Genomic DNA, 23,958 nt, shown 5'->3' with positions numbered 1-23,958 from the left:
AGCCACACTAAGTCGCCAGGAGCAAAGGTCAGAGCGGGGCGCCGGTGAGTATCAGCCGAGAACCTCATTCCCTCCTTGGAGGCCCGGATGGCATCCTGTGTGTGGTCCCAGATGTCACGTGCCTCCACCACCCAGTCTGCCACCCTAGAATCGGTGGATGACACGGGCATGGGCACAGGGACACGCGGATGCTGGCCGTAATTAAGGAGAAAAGGAGTCTGACCAGTGGAATCGGCTACGGCGTTGTTCAAGGTAAATTCCGCCCAAGGTAGCAAGGATGCCCAGTCATCCTGCCTAGCAGAGACAAAATGTCATAAGTATGTCACCAGAGTCTGATTGGTTCTCTCTACCAACCCATTCGTCTCAGGATGATATGCAGAGGAGAGATTCAGCTCTATGCTGAGTAAACGGCAGAGCTCTCTCCAAAACTGAGACTCAAACTGGGGACCCCGGTCGCTGACAACTTTATAAGGCATTCCATGTAAGCGGAAAATATGTTTAATGAACAACGCCGCCAAGGCCCGTGCAGAAGGTACCCGTGGTAGCGGCACCAAATGCACCATTTTTGAGAAATGATCGGTGATGACTCAAATGATGGTACAGCCGCGAGACTTGGGCAAACCCACCACAAAGTCCATCCCGACCATCTCCCAGGGCCTGTCTGCCACCGGCATGGGGTAAAGTAACCCAGCAGGCCGTTGCCGTGAGGACCGATTCTGGGCACAGGAGACACATGCCTGAATATAGTCCCCGATGTCACGGGCCATATGCAGCCACCAGTACGTCCTTGCCAAAAGCTCAGATGTCCTCTTGGTTCCAAAATGTCCACCCACTCTGGATGAGTGAGCCCAAGAGAAAACCTCCGGTTGCAAATTCGCTGGTACGAAAGTCTTGCCCGGGGGCATGGACTCTTGCGAAACCGGAGCCACAGTTCTCAGGCTCTCAGAGGGGACAATAAGCCGAGGCTCCTCATCCTCCTCCTCAGAGGACACTACGGAGCGGGAGAGAGCGTCGGCACGAATGTTCTTCTCCCCAGAGAGAAAATGGAGAGTAAAATGGAACCGGGAGAAGAAAAGGGACCATCTGGCCTGGCGAGAATTCAGCCGCTGGGCCGTCTGTATGTACACCAAGTTTTTGTGGTCGGTGAATACTTGGAAGGGAAAACGAGCTCCCTCCAAGAGGTGTCTCCACTCAGAAAAAGCCAACTTCATTGCTAGCAACTCCCTGTCCCCAATGGAATAATTCCTCTCCGCTGGTGTGAAGGTCTTGGAGAAGAAGAAGCAAGGATGCTTCCGACCTTGAGCATCCTTTTGGAAGAGGACTGCTCCATCACCAATGGATGAGGCATCCACCTCCATTATAAATGGCTTATCTACATCGGGGCGATGTAAAATAGGAGCGCTAGCGAAGTGTGACTTAATCGAAAGGAATGCCTTGGAGACATCCTCCGACCACAACTTGGGATTTGCTCCCTTCTTGGTGAGGGCAACCAAGGGAGCTACCAAAGTTGAAAAGTGTGGGATGAACTGGCGATAGTAATTGATGAACCCCATAAAGCGCTGCACCACTTTAAGTAAATGGGGTTCCTGCCAGTCCATCACAGCCTGTAGTTTGGCAGGATCCATAGCCAAACCCTGGTCAGAGATGATATAACCAAGGAATGGCAAGGACTCCTGCTCAAACACACACTTCTCCAACTTGGCGTAGAGGGAGTTTGCCCATAAGATGTCGAAGACTTTGCGAACATCTCTCCGGTGGGAGTCAATATCTGGAGAGTAGATGAGAATATCATCCAGATAGACTACGACTGAGGTGGTGAGCATCTCCCGGAAGATGTCGTTCACAAAGTCTTGGAAAATGGCTGTGGCATTACAGAGCCCAAAGGGCATCATCAGTTATTCATAGCGCCCATCCCTGGTGTTAAAAGCCGTCTTCCACTCGTCCCCCTCACGGATGCGAATCAGGTTATAAGCACCCCGCAGATCTAATTTAGTAAATACCCTTGCTCCCCGTAGCCTATCAAAGAGCTCAGATATCAGGGGTAGTGGGTACTTGTTTTTAACGGTGATGGCGTTAAGACCCCTGTAGTCAATGCATGGACGTAATTCTCCACTCTTCTTCTGCACGAAGAAGAACCCAGCCCCTGCAGGTGACACTGACTTCCTAATAAAACCTCTTGCCAGATTCACTTGGATATACTGAGACATTGCCTCCATCTCTGGGAGAGATAACGGATAGACTCGACCCCGGGGAGGCTCAGCACCAGGCAAGAGATCGATAGGACAGTCATAGGGGCGGTGAGGCGGAAGGGTCTCCACAGCCCTTTTGGAGAATACGTCCGCATAAGGCCAATAGTGCTTGGGGAGAGAGGAAAGATCTGCGGGTACCTCAGTTGTAGCAACCTGAACACACTCCCTCTGACATCTACCCTCACAGGACTTACTCCATCCCAAAATTTTCCCTGAGGACCACTCTATATGAGGAGAATGAAAACGAAGCCAAGGTATTCCCAACAGGACCTCATCAACTCCCTCAGGAAGGACCAAATGAGAAATAATCTCCTGATGTGATGGAGATACAGAAAGAGTGAAAGGGATGTGTTGTGAATTTTGCTTTTGGGCTCCCTCCGGTGGTTGTAGGTGGTAATGCAGTTGTCCCTGAGTTGCAGTCCTGGTCAGGTGTATCTGCTGATTGCAGTTCTGACTGGGGTATTTAGGCGTGCAGGATTCATTAGTCCTTGCCAGTTGTCCATGGTTGTTGGGAGGTTTTGGTCCTGGTTTGGTTCCATCTGCCTTCTGCCAAATCAGCAAAGATAAGTGTCTGGTTTTGTTTCTGTGGCACACATGCTGTGTGCTTAATAATTCTGTGCTATTCAGTGTTTTTTTGTCCAGCTTAGATTGTCAGTATTTTCTCAGTCTTGCTGGATTCTCTGGAGTGGCAGATATACATTCCATGTCTTTAGTTAGATTGTGGAACTTTTTGTATTATCTGCTGTGGATATTTTTGGAAGGGTTTTAATACTGACCACTTAGTATTCTGTCCTATCTTTCCCTATTTAGCTAGCGTGCCCTCTTTTGCTGAATCCTGTTTTCTGCCTGTGTGTGTCTTTCCTCTCCTACTCACAGTCAATATTCGTGGGGGGCTGTCTATCCTTTGGGGTTCTGCTCTGAGGCAAGGTAGTATTCCTATTTCCATCTATAGGGGTATTTAGTCCTCCGGCTGTGTCGAGGTGTCTAGGATTTGTTAGGCACACCCCACGGCTACTTCTAGTTGCGGTGTTAGTTTAGGTTTTGCGGTCAGTACAGTTTCCACCTACTCCAGAGAAAGTTCATGTGGCTCCAAAGTCACCGGATCATAACAGGGATGGTTTGGTGTGTAATCTGTGAAGGTAGTGTAGACCCATTTACCACTCGAATGTTATTGGCTTGGCGAACATCACCAGGTGTATTGCGTGTCGCTGAGCGAAAGTGGATGACCTAAAATTACCCTCCACTCTACCATAAGAGTGGATGGGCCTATGGTAATAGTCCCCTTGAAGGACAATTTTGAGGTAAACGTCGCCGTGTCTAATGTACCTCCTCCAACTGCCACTAGACGCTGACATTTCCTCGACCGCTGTGGACACTTGGAGGCAAGATGTCCGGACTGCCGGCAAACATGACAGACCTTAAGGGCACGAGCGGTCTGGGACTTAGACCCCGCTCGCGATCCCTGTTATGATCCTAGTGGTAGAGGATCTCAGCAGTTCCAGCTAAGTCCGCAAACACAAAAACCAGCTCATAGGGAAGTGGTAACTTGGCTGACCGCATATCTGATCCTAGCACAACAACTAGAAGTAGCCGGGGAACGTACCTACGTTGATTCTAGACGTCTCGCACCAGCCGGAGAACTAACTAACCCTTTCAGAGAAAATAAGACCTCACTTGCCTCCAGAGAAAAGACCCCAAAGTTATTATACAAGCCCCCAACAAATAATAACGGTGAGGTAAGAAGAAAAGACAAACGTAAGAATGAACTAGATTTAGCAAAGAGAGGCCCACTAATTAATAGCAGAAAATAGGAAGAGGACTTATGCGGTCAGCAAAAAACCCTATAAAAATATCCATGCTGAAGATCCAAGAACCCCCGCACCGACTAACGGTGTGGGGGGAGAATATCAGCCCCCTAGAGCTTCCAGCAAAAACAGAAATCACATTTTGAACAAGCTGGAACAAAATAAGAGCAAATGCAAAAGGACAAAAATAAGAAAGCAGAACTTAGCTTATCTTGCAAAACTCAGGGACCAGGAGTCAGGAGGAAAACAGACATAGACTGATTACATCGATTCCAGGCACTAGACTGAGTTTCCAGGAAGTCTAAATAGGAACACCCAAGGCCTAACGAACCAGGTGGGTACCAACCTGGGGAAGGATAATCCAAGTGCCATACCGCTAGTGACCACAAGAGGGAGCCAACAAATATAGTTCACAACAGATCCCTCTATGGCCTCATGTGAGTCGGGCGCCTGGACCGGAGATTCCAAAGGTCTGGCGAAGGTGGGAGCCAGCCGAAACCTCTGCTTACACTGGGCTCGCTCCAACCTTCGCTCGTGAAAACGAAGGTCTATGCGAGTTGATATAGATATGAGCTCCTCCAGTGTAGCGGGATTCTCCCTAGTGGCCAAAGCGTCCTTCACATGGTCAGCCAGCCCCCTCCAAAATACTGGGATGAGGGTTTTATCTGACCACTCCAACTCAGACGCTAAAGTCCAGAAGAGAATGGCAAATTGGCTGACCATAGTCGAACCCTGAGTCAATGCCAGCAGTTGGAACGCCGTATCATGGGTGACTTGAGGTCCTACGAAGACCTGCTTCAGAGTGCCCAGAAACCGAGGAACACTCTGCACCACATGATCGTTGCGCTCCCACAGCGGCGTAGCCCACTCCAAAGCTCTGTCCGACAGGAGAGAAATTACAAATCACACCTTTGCCCGCTCAGTGGGAAAACGTGCAGCCAGGAGGTCGAGATGTATACCGCACTGGCTCACGAATCCCCTACAGGACTTACTTTTCCTGGAGAATTTTTCAGGCAACGGAAGGTGGGATAAGGTCGGAACAGAGATGGCAGTAGGTAAAGCTGCTGCAGCCACGCTAGCAGCCTGAACAGCATTTGCGGTAACATCCACCGCCGAGGTTGCACGCTCGAGAGACGCCAACCGGCCCTCCAGCAGCTGGATGTACCCCTGCAATCGCTGTTCGTCCGCCATTACTTAGCCAGATCCTAGTATACTGTTAGGGTTTGTGGAACGCACCGAATATATTTATTGATGTGATTGGTGCGTTCGCAACCCAGGATCCACCGTGCAGGAAATATCCTGCCGCTAAGTGAATGGCGGCACAATATGGCGGTATTAACCAGCTCTGTTAGCTTCACAGAGTGGCCGAGAAAGCAAAGCTCTGTGCCCTGTTAACTCTCACAGAGACACAGGCTAACTACCCAGAAGAGAGCAGTCAGTGGTCATGCATGCACACAACACTCCTCGCCGGAGGTGCCAGCATTCTAGGGGCTTATTTCAGCCGGGTCCCTGAATACTCTAATACACAATCTCCTCGCCGGAGGTGCCAGCATTCTAGGGGCTTATTTAATCCAGGTCCCTGAACACATTCACGCATATGACCACAGTGGCGCAAAGCATGTAACTTTAGAAGATACTAGCGCATGGCCGTGCGGCCATGCGAGCCTTAAATAGCTGCAGCACGTACAAGACCTTCCTAAAGAGGACCAATGAGAGACTGCTACAGAGACTGTGTACCTACAGGACCTTCCTAGAAAGACCAATAGATTTGGCTGCAGTACCTGAACATGTGACCTTTGATCTCCACTGAGAGATCTTACCCTGGGCATGCTCAGTGTGTGCAAAGCAGGACTTAGTCCCAGAAAAGCCTGTTCGCCGTAGATCAGTGCAGGGTACAATAGCAGGGCCTGGAGAGGCAGCAATAACCCTTTGCACAGAATCAGACTCAGTGAGACACCGGGACCAACATCTCCGCTGAGCAGGCTCCACTGCAGCTGATGGAGAATGGGAGACCGTAGCAGACACGGATCGAGATTCCAACTGTGCAGCAGAGGAAACTCGACTCCTAACACTCCCCTCTACAACTCTCTGACCAAATCCTTCTTTCATTCTCTGTAAAGAATTTTTACCCCTCTCAGGGCACCCCCACTTTCCACACATATAGAAATGTATGCGTCAGTAACACTCAGAAAGATTTTATAGTAATAATTATTTATTTCTATAGCGCCGACATATTCCGCAGCACTTTACATTTTAGACGGTACTTATACAGACAATACAAGACATTACAAAATAACAATAATCACTAGTGTTGAGCGATACCGTCCGATACTTGAAAGTATCGGTATCGGAAAGTATCGGCCGATACCGGCAAAGTATCGGATCCAATCCGATACCGATACCCGATACCAATACAAGTCAATGGGACTCAAGTATCGGACGGTATTCCTGATGGTTCCCAGGGTCTGAAGGAGAGGAAACTCTCCTTCAGGCCCTGGGATCCATATAAATGTGTAAAAGAAAGAATTAAAATAAAAAATATCGCTATACTCACCTGTCCGACGCAGCCTGGACCTCAGCGAGGGAACCGGCAGCGTTGTTTGTTTAAAATTCGCGCTTTTACTTGGTTACGTGAAGTCCCGGCTTGTGATTGGTCAGGGCGGCCATGTTGCCGGGACGCGGACCAATCACAGCAAGCCGTGACGAAATTACGTCACGGCTTGCTGTGATTGGTCCGCGTCCCGGCAACATGGCCGCCATTAACCAATCACAAGCCGTGACGTCACGGGAGGCTGGACACGCGCGCTTTTTAAAAAGCGCGCGTGTCCAGCCTCCAGTGACGTCCCGGCTTATGATTGGTCACGGCGCCATGTTGCCGGGACGCGGACCAATCACAGCAAGCCGTGACGAAATTACATCACGGCTTGCTGTGATTGGTCCGCGTCCCGGCAACATGGCCGCCATTAACCAATCACAAGCCGTGACGTCACGGGAGGCTGGACACGCGCGCTTTTTAAAATGGGCGCGTGTCCAGCCTCCCGTGACGTCCCGGCTTGTGATTGGTTGCGCCGCGGTCAACCAATCACAAGCCGGGAGGCTTGTATAATACATCAGCTGAGAGGTGATACATGGGAATGTGAGACACATCCTGCAAATTCGACCAAACATATTATGCAATAATTGATGTTTTGACAACATTGGCAGTTTCCCCTTGTTTGGTTTAGTTCATCCTCACTCATTTTGTGCGCCGCGGTCAACCAATCACAAGCCGGGAGGCTGGACACGCGCGCATTTTAAAAATTTAAAATGGGCACGTGTCCAGCCTCCCGTGACGTCCCGGCTTGTGATTGGTTGCGCCGCGGTCAACCAATCACAAGCCGGGAGGCTGGACACGCGCGCATTTTAAAATTTTAAAATGCGCGCGTGTCCAGCCTCCCGGCTTGTGATTGGTTGATCGCGGCGCAACCAATCACAAGCCGGGACGTCACGGGAGGCTGGACACGCGCCCATTTTAAAATGCGCGCGTGTCCAGCCTCCCGTGACATCACGGCTTGTGATTGGTTGCGTCTCCCATGTGACTGCGACGCAACCAATCACAAAGCCGGGACGTAATTTTAAAATCCTTAAGGACCTGAAATTACGTCACGGCTTGCTGTGATTGGTTGCGTCGCCCATGTGACTGCGACGCAACCAATCACAACGCCGGAACGTAATTTTAAAATCCTGAAGGACCTGAAATTACGTCACGGCTTGCTGTGATTGGTTGCGTCCCGGTCACATGGGCGGCACGCAACCAATCACAAGCCGGGACTCACGTAAAGGAAAGAAAAGCGCGAATTTTAAACAAAGAACGCTGCCGCTTCCCTCGGTAAGGTGCAGGCTGCGTCGGAGAGGTGAGTATAGCAATATTTTTTATTTTAATTCTCTCTTTTACACATTTTTACATTAATGTTGTTTCGATACCGATACCCGATATCACAAAAATATCGGATCTCGGTATCGGAATTCCGATACAGCAAGTATCGGCCGATACCCGATACTTGCAGTATCGGAATGCTCAACACTAATAATCACATAAAACAACAGACGCCAAGAGGAATAAGGGCCCTGCTCGCATGCTTACAATCTATGAGAAAATAGGGGAGACACGAAAGGTGGATGGTAATAATTGCTTTCATTGTTCTGACCAGCCATAATGTAATAAATTGGGTGTTCATGTACTGGTTACCAACCAGAATGTGGAAAAGTACAGACACAGAGAGCTATTAAATGCATAAAGCATGTGAGAACATGATACGAGGGTCCTGGTTAAGAAGAAAATTTTGAATGGGCAACATATGGATAGTTGGATAAATGTGTTGAGGTGGTAGAAAACTGTCGGTATTGGGGATTAATTGAGTTATCCTAGGTAGTGCATTCCAATGAATTGGTGCAGCACGTGAGAAGTCTTGGAGACAGGAGGGGAAGGTTCTGAATATTGAGAATGAAAAACTTAGGTCATTAGCAAATAAATAGATTTTTCAGTCATTGGCCCCAATCTCCTCCCTCTCGTGTCCTGACTCTGCACTGAAACATTATAATGAAACACTGAAATATGCCCTGGATGAAGCTGCACCGCCTACGCTTAGCACAACTTGGGCCAGATGCTATCAACCCTAGCACACGTTGCAAACACGTTTTTCCTCCAGCGGTGCTCCAGGTGCTCAGAACACCTGTGGAGAAAATCCAATTTGGCTGAAAATTTCATCCACTATAAGTTTATGCTTAAAACATGCAACTCTGCCCTTCACCTCTCCAAACAAACCTACTTTAACACCCTCATCATCTCACTATCCAATAATCCTAAATGACCCTTTGACACTTTTCACTTTCTCCTCAATCAAACAGTGCAGGCCTCCACCATCAAACTCAGTGATCTGGCCAATTATTTAAAAGAAAAAATGTACTATATCCAACAGGAAATATTCTCCCAATCCCCCAATGTTAAGCATTCTACTCTCTCCTGTACTGCATCTTGCTCACTTTCTGTCTTTGAACCACTCACGAAAAAAGAAGTGACCAGGCTCCTTGCATCTTCTCGCCATACTACTGTCATGTCAGACGCTGTTCAGACCAGGTCGTTCGACAGACAGCGGTAATTCCGCTTTTGACCACTATGCGCTCATTGGCGTCGGCTAGATTTTATCTAGCTGGTCTGGGGTTAATTTACCTGGTGCTCGGATTGGAAGCTGGGCCATGCCCACTGCCTTTAAATAGTTCTCCTGAACATTGGGCGTCGCCGATTATAGCTTCTGTCTTATGCATTGTTATCTCGGTCTGGAGTGGTAAGCTAGTAGTTGGAGTATCGTTGCTGGTGGTGTATTTCCCTTTGTCTTATTTACTCCTTCCTATATTTGTATTTTATTCTGCGGCGTGGTGTATATTTTCCGTTATCCTTGTCTGTGCTAACTGTGGGTATTGGTGTATAAATCTTTTCACTGGGTGGTGGGCGGTGGTTTCAGCCTAGGGTTAAAACAGGAGACAGGGTGAGGTTCGAGACCTAGACATGCACACCATCAGTGTAAACTCTAGGTAGAGGGTCAGTCAGGATTTCCCTAGTCTGAGGGAAATTGCAGGGGCCCGGGTTATTAGCTCTTGCCCACCTAGTCTTCCCGTGACAACTACATGCATCAGAGATCCTATTCCCTCACATCTCCTTCAGCCAGCATACATCCATTATGTAAAAAATATCCCTTGACCAGAACTGCATTGCTAACTACAGATCTGTCTCCAAGCTTCCCTTCATTGCTAAACTCCTGGAGGACTTGGTCCAGTCCCGTCTAATTCAATATTTCTCAAAAAACTCTCTTCTTGATCCTTTACAATCTGGTTTCCGATCTTTACATTCTACTGAATGGTCACTATTCCCTGCTGATTCTCCTGGATCTCTTTGCAGCATTCAACACTGTGGATCACCAGCTCCTCCCAACTATGCTATGGGGCTCAAGGGCACAGTTCTCCACTGGTCCTCTTCCAGCCTCCCTGACCGCTCCATCACTGTATATGTTGCTGGCTCCTCTTCCTCTCCCATTTAACTTACTGATGGGGTTTGGTTTTCAGTACAATCTCTATGCTGATGACACCCAAATATATATCTTGTCTCTTGATCTTGACATTAACTCTGCATTATTACAAAATACCAGTGATTGTCTTTTCGCATTCTCTAACATTATCTCCTCCCTCTATCTAAAATTAAATCTGTCAAGAACTGAACTCCTCGTGTTTCCTCCCTCCACTGACCTACCTATGCCCGATATTGCAATATCCGTGTAGCTCCATCGTTAGTACCCAGCAACATGGTGTCATATTTGATTCAGATCTTTCCTTCACTCCCCACACGCAATCACTCACATGCTCATATCATCTCTAAAACATATCTAGAGTTAGACCTTTTCTTACCATAGACTCATCAAAATTTCTTACTATAGCTCTTATTCATTCTTGTCTGGACTATTGCAACTCTCAACTAATCGGTTTCCCTTATCGTAAAATCTCTCCTCTCCAATCCGTCCTGAATGCAGCAGCTAGGATCATTTTCCTTTCCAACCACTACATCAATGCCTATACCCTGTGTCAGTCTTTGCACTGGTTGCTTATTGGATACAGGGTTCAATATAAAAGTATCACTCTCAGGCACAAAGCGCTCCACGGTTTAGCACCCCTGTTTCAGCACCTCCTCCCTCTTTCAGTCTACTACCATACCCGCCCTCCGGTGGATGACAAACTCACATTTAGTGGCCAGTGACAGGCAGCTGCTGCAAAGGCAAATAAAATAATGGGATACATTAAAAGAGGCATAGATGCTCATGAGGAGAACATAATTTTACCTCTATACAAGTCACTAGTTCGACCACACTTAGAATACTGTGTACAGTTCTGGTCTCCAGTGTATAAGAAAGACATAGCTGAACTAGAGCGGGTGCAGAGAAGAGCGACCAAGGTTATTAGAGGACTGGGGGGTCTGCAATACCAAGATAGGTTATTACTCTTGGGGCTATTTAGTTTGGAAAAACAAAGGCTAAGGCTATCTTATTACAATATATAAATACACTAGATGTTTCCAGCCAGCTAACGCTCGGCACGCTCATTGCTATCTAATTAACGCTGCTGGTGATTAAACTAAAGTAAATAATGACAACATTCAATAGCGCTTACGCAGGTGGTAAATTAACTTAAAATGAAGTTAACAATAGTGTGGTGATGTGTTGGGGGTGGGATTATGTGTGGTGATCTGGTGGGGGGCGGGATTATGTGTGGTAATGTGGTGGGGGGGCGGGCTTATGTGTGGTAATGGGGTGGGGGAGCGGGATTATGTGTGGTGATGTGTTGGGGGGGCGGGATTATGTGTGGTGATGTGGTGGGGAGGTGGGATTATGTGTGGTGATATGTTGGGGGTGCGGGATTATGTGTGGTGATATGGTGGGGGGCGGGATTATGTGTGGTGATGTGGTGGGGTGGCGGGATTAGGTGTGGTGATGTGGTGGGCGGGCGAGATTATGTGGTGATGTGGTGGGCGGGCAGGATTATGTGTGGTGGGGGGCGGGATTATGTGTGGTAATGTACTGGGGGGTGGGATTATGTGTGTTGATGTGGTGGGCGGGCAGGATTATGTGTGGTAATGTGGTGGGGGGGTGGGATTTTGTGTGGTAATGTGGTGGGGGCAGGATTGTCAGTGGTAATGCGGTGGGGGGTGGGATTATGTGTGGTAATGTGGTGGGGGGCGGGGTTATCTGTAGTAATGCGGTGGGGGGTGGGATTATGTGTGGTAAAGTGGTGGGGGCGGGATTATCTGTGCTAATGTGGTGAAGGGTGGGGTTATGTGTGGTACTGTGGTGGGGGCGGGATTATGTGTGGTAATGTAAGGGCGGGATTATGTGTGGTAATGTGGTGGGGGGCGGGATTATCTGGTAATGTGGTGGGGGGCGGGATTATTGTAGATTGTAAGCTCTCACGAGCAGGGTCGTCTTATTTTGCTTTATTGCTGTATTGTTAACATTGTTACCTATGACTGTTGTGTTTGAAACTGTTAAACTGTAAAGCGCTGCGGAATATGTTGGCGCTATATAAATATAGATTATTATTATTATTATGTGTGGTAATGTGGTGGGGTGGCGAGATTATGTGTGGTGATGTGGTAGGGGGGCGGGATTATGTGTGGAAATGGTGTGGGGGGTGGGATTATGTGTGGTAATGGGGTGGGGGGGCGGGATTATGTGTGGTGATTTGTTGGGGGGCAGGATTATGTGTGGTGATGTGTTGGGGGGATTATGTGTGGTAATGTGGTGGGTTGGCGAGATTATGTGTGGTAATGTGCTGGGGGGCGGGATTACGATTATGTGTGGTAATGGGGTGGGGGGTGGGATTATGTGTGGTTATGTGTTGGGGGCGGGATTATGTGTGGTGATGTGTTGGGGGGGCGGGATTATGTGTGGTAATGTGGTGTGGTGGCGAGATTATGTGTGGTAATGTGCTGGGGGGCGGGATTATGTGTGATAATGGGGTGGGGGCGGGATTATGTGTGGTGATGTGTTGGGGGGTGGGATTATGTGTGGTGATGTGTTGGGGGCAGGATTATGTGTGGTGATGTGTTGGGGGGGCGGGATTATGTGTGATGTGTTGGGGAGCTGGATTATGTGTGGTAATGTGGTGGGGAGCAGGATTTGTGGGGGTGGGATTGTGTGTGGTGATGTGGTGCGGATTGTGTGTGGTAATGTGGTGGGGGCGGGATTGTGTGTGGTAATGTGGTGGGGGCAGGATTATGTGTGGTGATGTGGTGGGGCGCAGAGCTACTGTGCAGGGGGCGAGATTAGCGAGTAATCACGATGCCTCTTATATATATAGATGAGGGGACAGTACAGAGACCTTTCTAATGACCTTTTTACTCATAGACCTGAGACAGGGACAAGGGGCTTCCTCTTCGTCTGGAGGAAGAAGGTTTAAGCATAATAACAGACGCGGATTCTTTACTGTAAGAGCAGTGAGACTATGGAACTCTCTGCCGTATGATGTTGTAATGAGTGATTCATTACTTAAATTTAAGAGGGGACTGGATGCTTTTCTTGAAAAGTATAATGTTACAGGTTATATATACACTAGATTCCTTGATAAGGCGTTGATACAGGGGACTAGTCTGATTGTCTTATGTGGAGTCATGAATTAATTTTTTTCCCCAATGTGGAACTTAGTGTTTGCTGCATGTTTTTTTTTTGCCTTCCTCTGGATCAACATGTTAGGGTATGTTAGGTTAGGTTATGGGTGGAACTAGATGGACTTAAAGTCTTCCTTCAACCTTAAAAACTATGTTACTTTGTTACTATGCTCTGCTAATGACTTAAAACTAAAATCCTCAAAAATTCGAACCTTCCTTTCCCGCCTCCAAGACTTCTCATGTGCTGCACCAATTCTTCGGGATGCACTACCCAGGACAGATCTATTAATTAAGAAATCCTTCAGTTTTAAGCATGGCCTACAAAAGCATTTGTTTAGACTGGCCTATCCCTTATCCTCACTTATCTAACTATCCCCGTTTGGCCCATACAAAATTTTCTTCAAAATCATGAAACCCGCAGCATTTGTTTACACACCCTCCATGTACTTAATAGCCCTCTGTCTCTGTGTTGTACACATATTGACTGGTGACCAGTTCATGCAGCATTAAAAGCAGACCCTAGTTATTATATTATGGCTGTATCTTACAATATCAGCACATTTTAGCATTTAGTTTTCATGTCGACCCTATTTCCTAATAGATTGTAAGCTTGCAAGCAGGGCTCTCACTCCCTTTGGTATCTGAGCTATGTTTATTCTTTAATGTCCTTATTTATTATCTGTACAAGTCCCCTATAAAATTGTAAAGTGCTGCGGAATATGTTGGCGTTATAAAAATAAAAATTATTATTATGTTATTATTTCCTATCCTATTCTACTTTTTGTTTTTTATGCACATTATATGTACAGCATTGGGACTGACCTCATTATTACGCTCACTTATGCTCTTTATTTTGCTATGCTTCAAAGATAGAAAATGAAAAGTGAAAATTTTACCTAAGCAATACAGAGATTTGCATGACACCAATTCTAATTATCTGCTAGATAGTGACTATGAGCACATGTAGAACACAGCCACTGGAATGTCAATTGAAGACCACTCGAAATGCAAGGCATATTTTCTTAGGGAACAGTCAAGAACTAGTTGATGAGACACTATTTTTGACATTTTCCATTCACATACTGGGTAGCCATATGGAACAGTCACCAGGCTCCATTCCTCATTTTTTACCACACTCTAAAATCTGTCTTCTTATAACTGCCATTCTTTGCATGCATCACTTGACTCTGCTAGCTCCTCCAACAGAGATTGATGGCAAATAATTATTTCAGGAGGCTTAAATATTAGAACCATTATTTCAGAGTCACGCGTCACACCTCTTCTGTGAGAATGTTGATAATATATTATAGTTACTGAAATGTCCTCTATCTGAAAGACATCATTTTAACCAAATTTATTTCATTAGGGTTGAACTTTGATACTGATAATTTAACTTAGATTGCACTGCTGTTCTGATAGGTTGAAGTGACGACTGAGGAAGGTCTATTATAAGATTGAATTACACTCAGTAAAAGAGAAAATTTCCAAGGCTAGCCTAATTTCCTTTAGCTAAAGCAGTCACAGTTTCCAATCTAGTAGTTATTTTGAATTTATGTAGCTCTGGCAAAAAATGAAGAGACCACTGCAAAATTTTCAGTTTGTTCGATTTTTCTCTTTATAGGTATGTTTTTGAGAAAAATGTAAATTGTTCTTCTATTCTATAAACTACTGACAGCATGTCTCTGAATTTCCAAGCAATAAATTTTGTATTTATTTTCTGAAAATGAGAAATGGTCAAAATAACAAAAAAATGCATTGCTTGCAGACCTCAAATAATGATTCATACTCCCTTCGCAAAGATTAACATGCCCAATTCCAGCCTTGCTGAAGCATCCCCAGATCAACGCCTGGTCATCTAATGGTTAGACGGAGACCTGGAGAGGTGTACAAGCCACAGTCTTGCACCCACTGTGAAATTTGGTGGAGGATCTGGGGATGCTTCAGCAAGGCTGGAATTGGGCAGGTTGTTGTTTGGGAAGGACATATGAATCAAGCTGCATAGAAGGTTACCCTGGAAAAAAACAGTTGATTCCTTCTGCTCAGGCAATGTTCCCCAACTCTGAGGACTGTTTTTTCCAGCAGAACAATGCGCCATGCCACACAGCTAGGTCAATCAAGGTGTGGATGAAGGACCACCACATCAATTCCCTGCCATGGCCAGCCCAATCTCCAGACCTGAACCCCATTGAAAACCTCTGGAATCTAATCAAGAGGAAGATGGATAGTCACAAGCCATCAAACAAAGAAGAACTGCTTAAATTTTTGTACCAGGAGTGGCATAATGTTACCCAAAAGCAGTGTGAAAGACTGGTGGAAAGCATGCCAAGATGCATGAAATCTGTGATTAAAAATCATGGTTATTCTACAAAATATTGATTCCTGAACTCTTCCTGAGTTAAAACATTAGTATTGTTGTTTCTAAATGATTATGAACTTGTTTTTTTTTTTACATTATTTGAGGTCTGCAAGCAATGCATTTTTTGTTTTTGCACTTGGAATTTTTTTCCCGTTTTCTGTTACACGGCATGGTAAAACCAATGGTATCGTTCAAAAGTACATCTCGTCCCGCAAAAAATAAGCCCTCACATGGCCATATTTACGAAAAAAAAAAAGTTATGGCTCTGGGAAAGAGGGGAGCGAAAAACGAAAACAAAAAAACGAAAAAAGCTCCAGGGGTGAAGGGGTTAAAGCACCTCTCCAGCGTTTTTTTTTTTTTTATTTCACTGCTGAAGTGTTTAATGAAGCGAGCCGGAAATCACTAATTAATAATCACTAATTCTATGTGAGCCTCGTCCTGGCTCTCATAGATTTGCATTGAGAGCTTGTAATGTAGCTTCTGACTTTTGGCCAGCCAGAAGCTGCGCTTACAAGATGGCACCACAAGACTGGTGTGGTGCCGGAAAAATGGTGAAGACGCTGAAGACTGAGTATGTGATTGGGGGCAGGGGACTTAAGTTTAAGCCCCACTCCAGTGGTAAAAAGCAATGCTGGAGTGGTGCGTTAACTGATTTCATTACAAGAAAAAAATAGTTATAGGTATAGGTTTTTAGCGCAGACAGAATTTATAGTGTCACATAGGCTCATTATTCTACAGTGAGAATCTGTGTTTAGAGACATTTTTAGGTGGCTACATATATTTAGTACATGTAAGCTTAAAGAGGTAACATAGTTATGTCGGTTGAAAAAGATCTAGTTCCATCAAGTTCCATGTCTGCTAACCTGGAATACCCACTGCACCCCTGAATCCATGCACCTCTCTCCCCCTATTCTACCTGGTACGTTTTGAACTGTCTGCTAACCTGGAATACCCACTGCACCCGTAAATCCATGCACCTCTCTCCCCCTATTCTACCTGGTACGTTTTGAACTGTCTGCTAACCTGGAATACCCACTGCACCCCTGAATCCATGCACCTCTCTCCCACTATTTTACCTGGTACGTTTTGAACTGTCTGCTAACCTGGAATACCCACTGCTCCCCTGAATCCATGCACCTCTCTCCCCCTATTCTACCTGGTACGCTGCTACTTTTTTCCTGACTTTAATTCAATGAATCATACTTCTAATTTACTGCATTCTGATTGATATATCTATGTTTTTCACACCTAACACTCTCATCCTATCCTATCCTATCGTTCTTCAGCTTTCATGGCAGTCAAATGCTGTGTTAACTGCAATCTGCTAATTGTCCCCTGCTGTGGACTGTCCTCCACCTCCTTCCTCCTCCCTCCCTCCCTCTCTCACCTGGCTTCATTTCTTGGACACTTGAATGGTATAAGTTGAATGGTGTCGGTCAGACCTGACTTTAGTCAGACGTGACATCATTTCAAGTGACATCTTTAAGTGTATCGTCAGAAATAGTCCAGAAATCGGCCAGACGGTAAGACTAATCACTGTATCCTAATTTTACTTGCATCTCCTTTCTTCCCCTGCCATTTAACCATACTCACATTTGCCCTCACTATTTTCATTCCACTAATCCTCACCCCTATCCTTCTCACACTATGAGAAACTATCGCAATCCTTCTCACTTATAACCTGTGCAGCTGACTCCCACCCCCCTGCTTCCTCTCTCTGGGGCACTTTGGAATGCCCGCTCTGTCTGCAACAAGCTCCACGTGATCCATGATCTCTTTACTTCCCACAACCTTTCCTTCCTAGCCCTCACTGAGACCTGGCTGATGCCCCCTGACACGGCCTCCCCTGCTGCACTGACTTACGGTGGCCTCCAATTTACCACACTCCTCGCTCTGGCAACAGACATGGCGGAGGAGTGGGTTTCCTTTTTTCTAAAAACTGCTACTTCAACCCTATCCAACCCCCACCCTCCCTTAACCTCCCTTCTTTTGAGGTTCACTCTGTCTGTATCTACTCTCCCTCTAATCTCCAAATGGCTGTCATATACCGACCACCGGACTCAGCCACTGCCTTCATTGACCAACTTTCCACCTGGCTTCTTCACTTTCTCTCTGCTGACATCCCCACCATCATAATGGGTGACTTTAATATCCCTACTGACACCCACCAACCAGCAGCCTCCAAGCTCCTGGCCCTTACCTCATCCTTTGGACTTACTCAGTGGTCCTCCACAGCCACCCACACAGACGGACATACGCTAGACCTCATCTTCACCTGCCTCTGTTCCTTATCTAATCTCACAACCTCTCCCTTCCCCTTATCTGACCACCATCTACTCACCTTCTCTTCCTTGTCCTCCTCACCTGCCCCCTATGTCCAGCCAGTACCACATCCCTACAGAAACCTTGCACACCTAGACATTCACAGACTCTCAGACTCCTTCTACCCCTGTCCTCCATATCTTCACTCCACGACATGGATAGCGCCACCGCTTTCTATAACTCCACCCTCACATCAGCCATAGACTCAGTCGCCCCTCTCATGCATGGCAAAGTGCGACAAATCAATAGGCAACCCTGGCATAACAACCTCACCAAGAAACTCTGACAAGCATCCAGGGTCGCTGAGCGGCGTTGGAAAAAAACACGCCTGCCAGACAACTTCACCACTTTCAAACAAGCTACAGTTGCCTTCAAACTAGCCCTCACTTCTGCTAAACAGACCTATTTCACTAACCTTGTATCTTCACTATCCTACAACCCAAAACAACTGTTCAGCACATTTAACTCTCTCCTCCGCCCACCACTGCCACCTCCAACTCCCCTAATCTCTTCTGAGGACTTTGCCACCTACTTCAAAAACAAGATCGACCAAACAAGGCAAACCTTTACTTTTCCACCACCCCAACCACTCCATATACCAGAACTCTGCCCTTCCCCAATAACTTCCCTCTCCAACACCACTGAAGGAGAACTTACTCGCCTCCTTTCCAAATCACACCTCACCACCTGTGCACTTGACCCCATCCCTTCTCACTTGCTCCCCAACCTCACTAACACGCTCATTCCAGCCCTAACCCATCTCTTCAACGTATCGCTATATTCTGGTACTTTCCCCTCTGCCTTCAAACATGCCACTATCACACCCATCTTCAAAAAAGCTAACCTTGACCTAACCGCTATGCCCAGCTATCGCCCCATATCACTGCTCCTGTTTGCTTCCAAACTCCTTGAGCAGCATGTCCATGGTCAACTTTCCTCCCACCTCTCATCTAACTTTCTCCTTGACAATCTCCAATCTGGATTCCGCCCCCACCACTCCACCGAAACTGCTCTGACCAAAAGTACTAATGACTTACAGCCAAAGCTAACAGACAGTTCTCCATCCTCCTCCTTCTCGAACTGTCCTCTGCTTTCGACACAGTCGACCACCTCCTACTGCTACAGATTCTTTCTTCCCTTGGCATCAAAGGCCTTGCCCTGTCCTGGATTGCCTCATACCTTTCCAACTGCACATTTAGCGTTTCCCACTCACACACTACCTCCTCACCCCTCCCCCTCTCTGTTGGAGTCCCTCAAGGCTCTGTCCTAGGGCCTCTACTTTTTTCCATCTATACCCTTGGCCTAGGACAACTCATAAAGTCCCATGGCTTCCAGTACCACCTATACGCGGACGAGACTCAGATCTACCTCTCTGGCTCAGATGTCGCCTCTCTTCTATCCAGAATCCCGGAGTGTCTGTCAGACATATCCTCCTTCTTCAACTCTCGCTTCCTAAAACTCAATGTAGACAAAACTGAATTCATCATCTTTCCCCCATCTCGCGCATCCCCCCTACCTGAACTATCTTTTAGAGTAAACGGCATCACACTCTCTCCCGCACCTGAAATACGCTGCCTCGGGGTAACTCTCGATTCTGCCCTGTCCTCCAAACCGCACGTACAAACCCTTGCCACCTCCTGTCGCCTCCAACTCAAAAATATTGCCAGAATCCATCCCTTCCTCAGCCCGCAATCTACTAAAACTTTTGTGCATGCCCTCATCATCTCCCGCCTCGATTACTGCAACACCCTCCTCTGTGGCCTCCCCGCTAACTCCCTTGCACCACTCCAGTCTGTCCTCAACTCTGCTGCTCGGCTAATCCACCTCTCTCCTCGCTACTCCCCTGCTTTACCCCTCTGCAAATCCCTCCACTGGTTCCCAATTCCCCAACGAATCCAGTTCAAACTACAAACACTGATCTACAAAGCCATCCACAACTTGTCCCCTCCCTATATCTCTGAACTAATCTCCCATTATCTTCCCTCACGTAATCTTCAATCCTCCCAAGACCTCCTTCTCTCCTCCATACTTATTCGTTCCTCACACAACAGCCTCCAAGATTTCTCTCGAATATCCCCCATCCTCTGGAATTCCACGCCTCAACACGTCCGATTATCCACCACCCTCAGATCCTTCAGAAGGAACCTGAAAACCCATCTCGTCAGGAAAGCCTACAGCCTGCAATAACCACCACCTCACCAACCGCCCGAGCTGCCGCTACGTCACCGACCACCCGAGCTGCCGCCACATCACCGACCACCCGAGCTGCCGCGATGTCACTGACCACCCGAGCTGCCGCCACGTCACCGACTACCCTAGCTGCTGCCACGACCACCCGAGCTGCTGCCACGACCACCCGAGCTGCCGCCTCACCACCTCCAGTGCTGCTGCACACCCACCTCCTGTTTCTTCCCCACTATCTTGAAGAATGTAAGTCCGCAAGGACAGGGTCCTCTCCCCTCTGTACCAGTCTGTCACTATAAATTTGTTTACTGTTAACGATATCTGTAACCCTACATGTAACCCCTTTTCACATGTACAGCACCATGGAATTAATGGTGCTATATAAATAAATAATAATAATAATACTAAGTTCAACCTTTCTCCACCAATTGTTCATTTTGTCACTAAATTAACTATAATCTGCATTGTCATGTGTACCGAGGAAATCATCTAGCCCCTTTTTAAAAGCTGTTTTGTGGTAGGTCATTCCACATTCTGACTGCTCTAACTGTAAAGAAAACTTTCCTATTTAGCTGCAAGAATCTCCTTTCTTCCACCTGTAATGAGTGCCCCATGGTCCTTAGTATTCCTTGGAAGGAATAAGTCATGTGCCAATCTTTTGTACTGAACACACATACACTCCCTGACAGAAGTTATGTTGCTTATCCATGTTATGAAAATAAAAGCTTATAACCTGACATTAAATTCATCCATTGGTTGTATAAATTATTCTTTTGAAAGCTGAAACCCTCCGAAATGTGGTTTAGGTTAAAAAAATAAATTGGCATTAGTGCAGAAATATTGATCAGTTAATGGACACAGAATGGTCAGATTTTGGCAAGACAAATGTTTTGTCGCCCACAGAAAGTAATGTGATATTTAAACAAATGATTAACTTAAAAACAAATGTATGTTGCATAACATTGGTGAATGAAGTTGTGGTGCTATTAGAGTCATATTTAATATTTTGTGTGACTTCCATGAGCTTGAAGGACTGCATCCATGCGGTTCAACAATCATCGATACAAGGTATTGAAGAAGTCATATGGAATAGCAAAGAATGCAGTCTTACATGCCTCCCAGAGCTCATCTAGATTATTTGGTTTTGTCTTCCAAGCTTCCTCTTTCATCCTACCCCAAACATGCTCAATGATGTTCATGTCTGGTGACTGGGCTGGCCAGTCCTAGAGCACCTTGATCTTTTTTGCCTGGAGGAACTTTGTTGTAGAGATGGATGTATGAGATGGAGCACCATCCTGCTGCAGAATTTGACCACTTTTATGATTTGAAATATAAGAGGTAGCTAATACTTCTTGATATTTTAGGCTATTGATATTGTCTTCCACCTTGCAAATGTTTCGCACAACCCCACACTGAATGTAACCCCAAACCATGATCTTTCCACCACCAAATTTAACTGTTTTCTGGGTGTATTTTGGATCCATATGGGCTCCAGTAGGTCTCCTGCCTGCAGTATTTGCAGCGGCTGTGGTGCAATTCTACTGAAGATTCATCAGAGAAATCCACCTTCTGTCACTTTTCCAGCGTCCATCTGTTTAGCAGGCTGTGGGACTTTGCAAATGCCACACGGTTTTTATTTGCCTTTTGTTTAGTGCTGGCTTCTGGGCACTGATTTGACTATGGAGGCCATTTCGAGACAGAATCCTACAAACTGTTTTAGTTGACACTGGGAATTGAGGTGTCCAGGCCTGTTGGAGCTCTGCTGCAGTGGAAGAGGGGCTTGATTTGGATTTTCTAACCAACAAACGTTCCTCCTAAACAGTTGTCTTGTGGGGTCTGCCGGACCTGGGCTTGTCAAACACATCTCGAGTCTCTTCAAATATTTCTTTAAATTGTTTTTACATGACGCTGAGACACATTAAAGGTGCCAGCCACCTCTGCAGTGGATCTGGTCTTCAGCCTCTTGATAATCCAGGCTTTGGTCGCAAGGTGGATTTTTAGCATGTTGTCAGAGCTTAAGTTGCAGTTCAAGTGAAGGTCTGGGGTGCTGGGTTTCTTTTTATACACACACACACACTAATTATCCGATCATTTACTGAGCACAGGTGAGGATGTAAACTAGGATTGGGTGCATTATATGACCATGTAACATAATTTTTGTCTTGCCAAAATATGACCATTCTGTGTCCATTAACTAATCAATATTTCTGCATTGATGCAAATTTATTTTCTTAACTAACCACATTTTGGAGGGTTTCAGCTTTCAAAAGAATAATTTATACAACCAATGGATGAATTTAACATCCGGTTATAAGCTTTTATTTACATAACATGGATAAGCGGCATAACTTCTGTCAGGGAGTGTTTGTTTCTACATATAAGGCTACTTTCACACTAGCGTTAACTGCAATCCGCCACAATGCGTCGTTTTGCCGAAAAAACGCATCCTGCAAAAGTGCTTGCAGGATGCGTTTTTTCCCCATAGACTAACATTAAGCGACGTATTGCGACGGATTGACACACGTCGCAACCGTTGTGCGACGGTTGCGCCGTGTTGTGGCGGACCGTCGGGACCAAAAAACGCTACATGTAACGTTTTTTGCTCACGACGGTCCGCTTTTTCCGACCGCGCATGCGCGGCCAGAACTCCGCCCCCACCTCCCCGCACTTCCCCGCACCTCACAATGGGGCAGCGGATGCGCTGGAAAAATGCATCTGCTGCCCCCGTTGTGCGGCGGAGACAACGCTAGCGTCGGGAACCTCGGCCCGACGCACCGCGACGGGCCGAGCCCGACGCTAGTGTGAAAGTAGCCTAAATGAGATGCCCTCTGAGGCATTTTTTCTAAGCCAAACAAGCCCAACTTTTTCAGCCTTTCATCATATGATGCCATTTATTTATTTGCAACACTGCTAGTAAACACACAGCGGTTCTGAAGCATTATTTATTTAGCCTAGAAATGGCAATGAGATGGCTGATACCAATTATTTAGACTACTAGAAAACACACACTTGGTCCACAAAAATTATTTCTTTGGCCAAGAAATTATAATGAAATGTCTTATGCCAATTACTTATTTCCCAGGCAACTTGAAAATTATTTCATTGCTCTATAAATAGTGAACCTCTTGATTTTCGGGTCCAGCAAGTTCGGCTGAGTAGTTGACAATCCAGCAGCTGTTGGCTGTACACTATAGTTGACATCGTGCTCCATTAGCCACGGTCAGTGTTGGCACCGTCCATATCTGTTTAATCCCTTAGATGCTGCTGTCAAAAGTGACTACATCATATAAATGGTTAACAGAGTGTGGGGGCTTCCTCTTTATCCCCATCGGCACTCTGAGACCTGGATCTTGTGGTCCTGCTATTTGCTATCGCAATTCAAGGCCAGATAACGGCCTTAGAGTTTGCCGACTATAGTGACCTGTTCAGAAGTTAGCGACATTTAGGTGGTAAGAATACACTACTTCATTCCTGTCATGCCACTTTGCATTCAATCCTGAACAGTACCTGAAGTGCAAATAAACTATCTGACAGCAGTTTTCAGTATGTCAGGGGGTGCAGTTTTTAAAATGGTATCACTTTTGGGTGGTTTACCAATATATATGACCCTCAAAGTCACTACAAACCTGGATAGATCACTAAAAAAATAAATTTTGTAAACTTTCATGAAAAAAGAAAAAATTGCTGCTCCATCTTTAAACCTCCTAAAACGCAAACAAAATAAACAAGCATTTTACAAATGGTGCTGATTTAAAGCAGACATGAGGGACATGTTATTTATTAATGTTTTTCTGTGGTATAACTATCTGGATTAGGCTACTTTCACACTAGCATCGTGCACTGCACGTCGCTATG

Source organism: Ranitomeya variabilis, chromosome 3 (assembly GCF_051348905.1).
Source record: "Ranitomeya variabilis isolate aRanVar5 chromosome 3, aRanVar5.hap1, whole genome shotgun sequence".
In the NCBI taxonomy this organism is placed as follows: domain Eukaryota; kingdom Metazoa; phylum Chordata; class Amphibia; order Anura; family Dendrobatidae; genus Ranitomeya; species Ranitomeya variabilis.
This window is presented reverse-complemented; position numbering follows the sequence as displayed.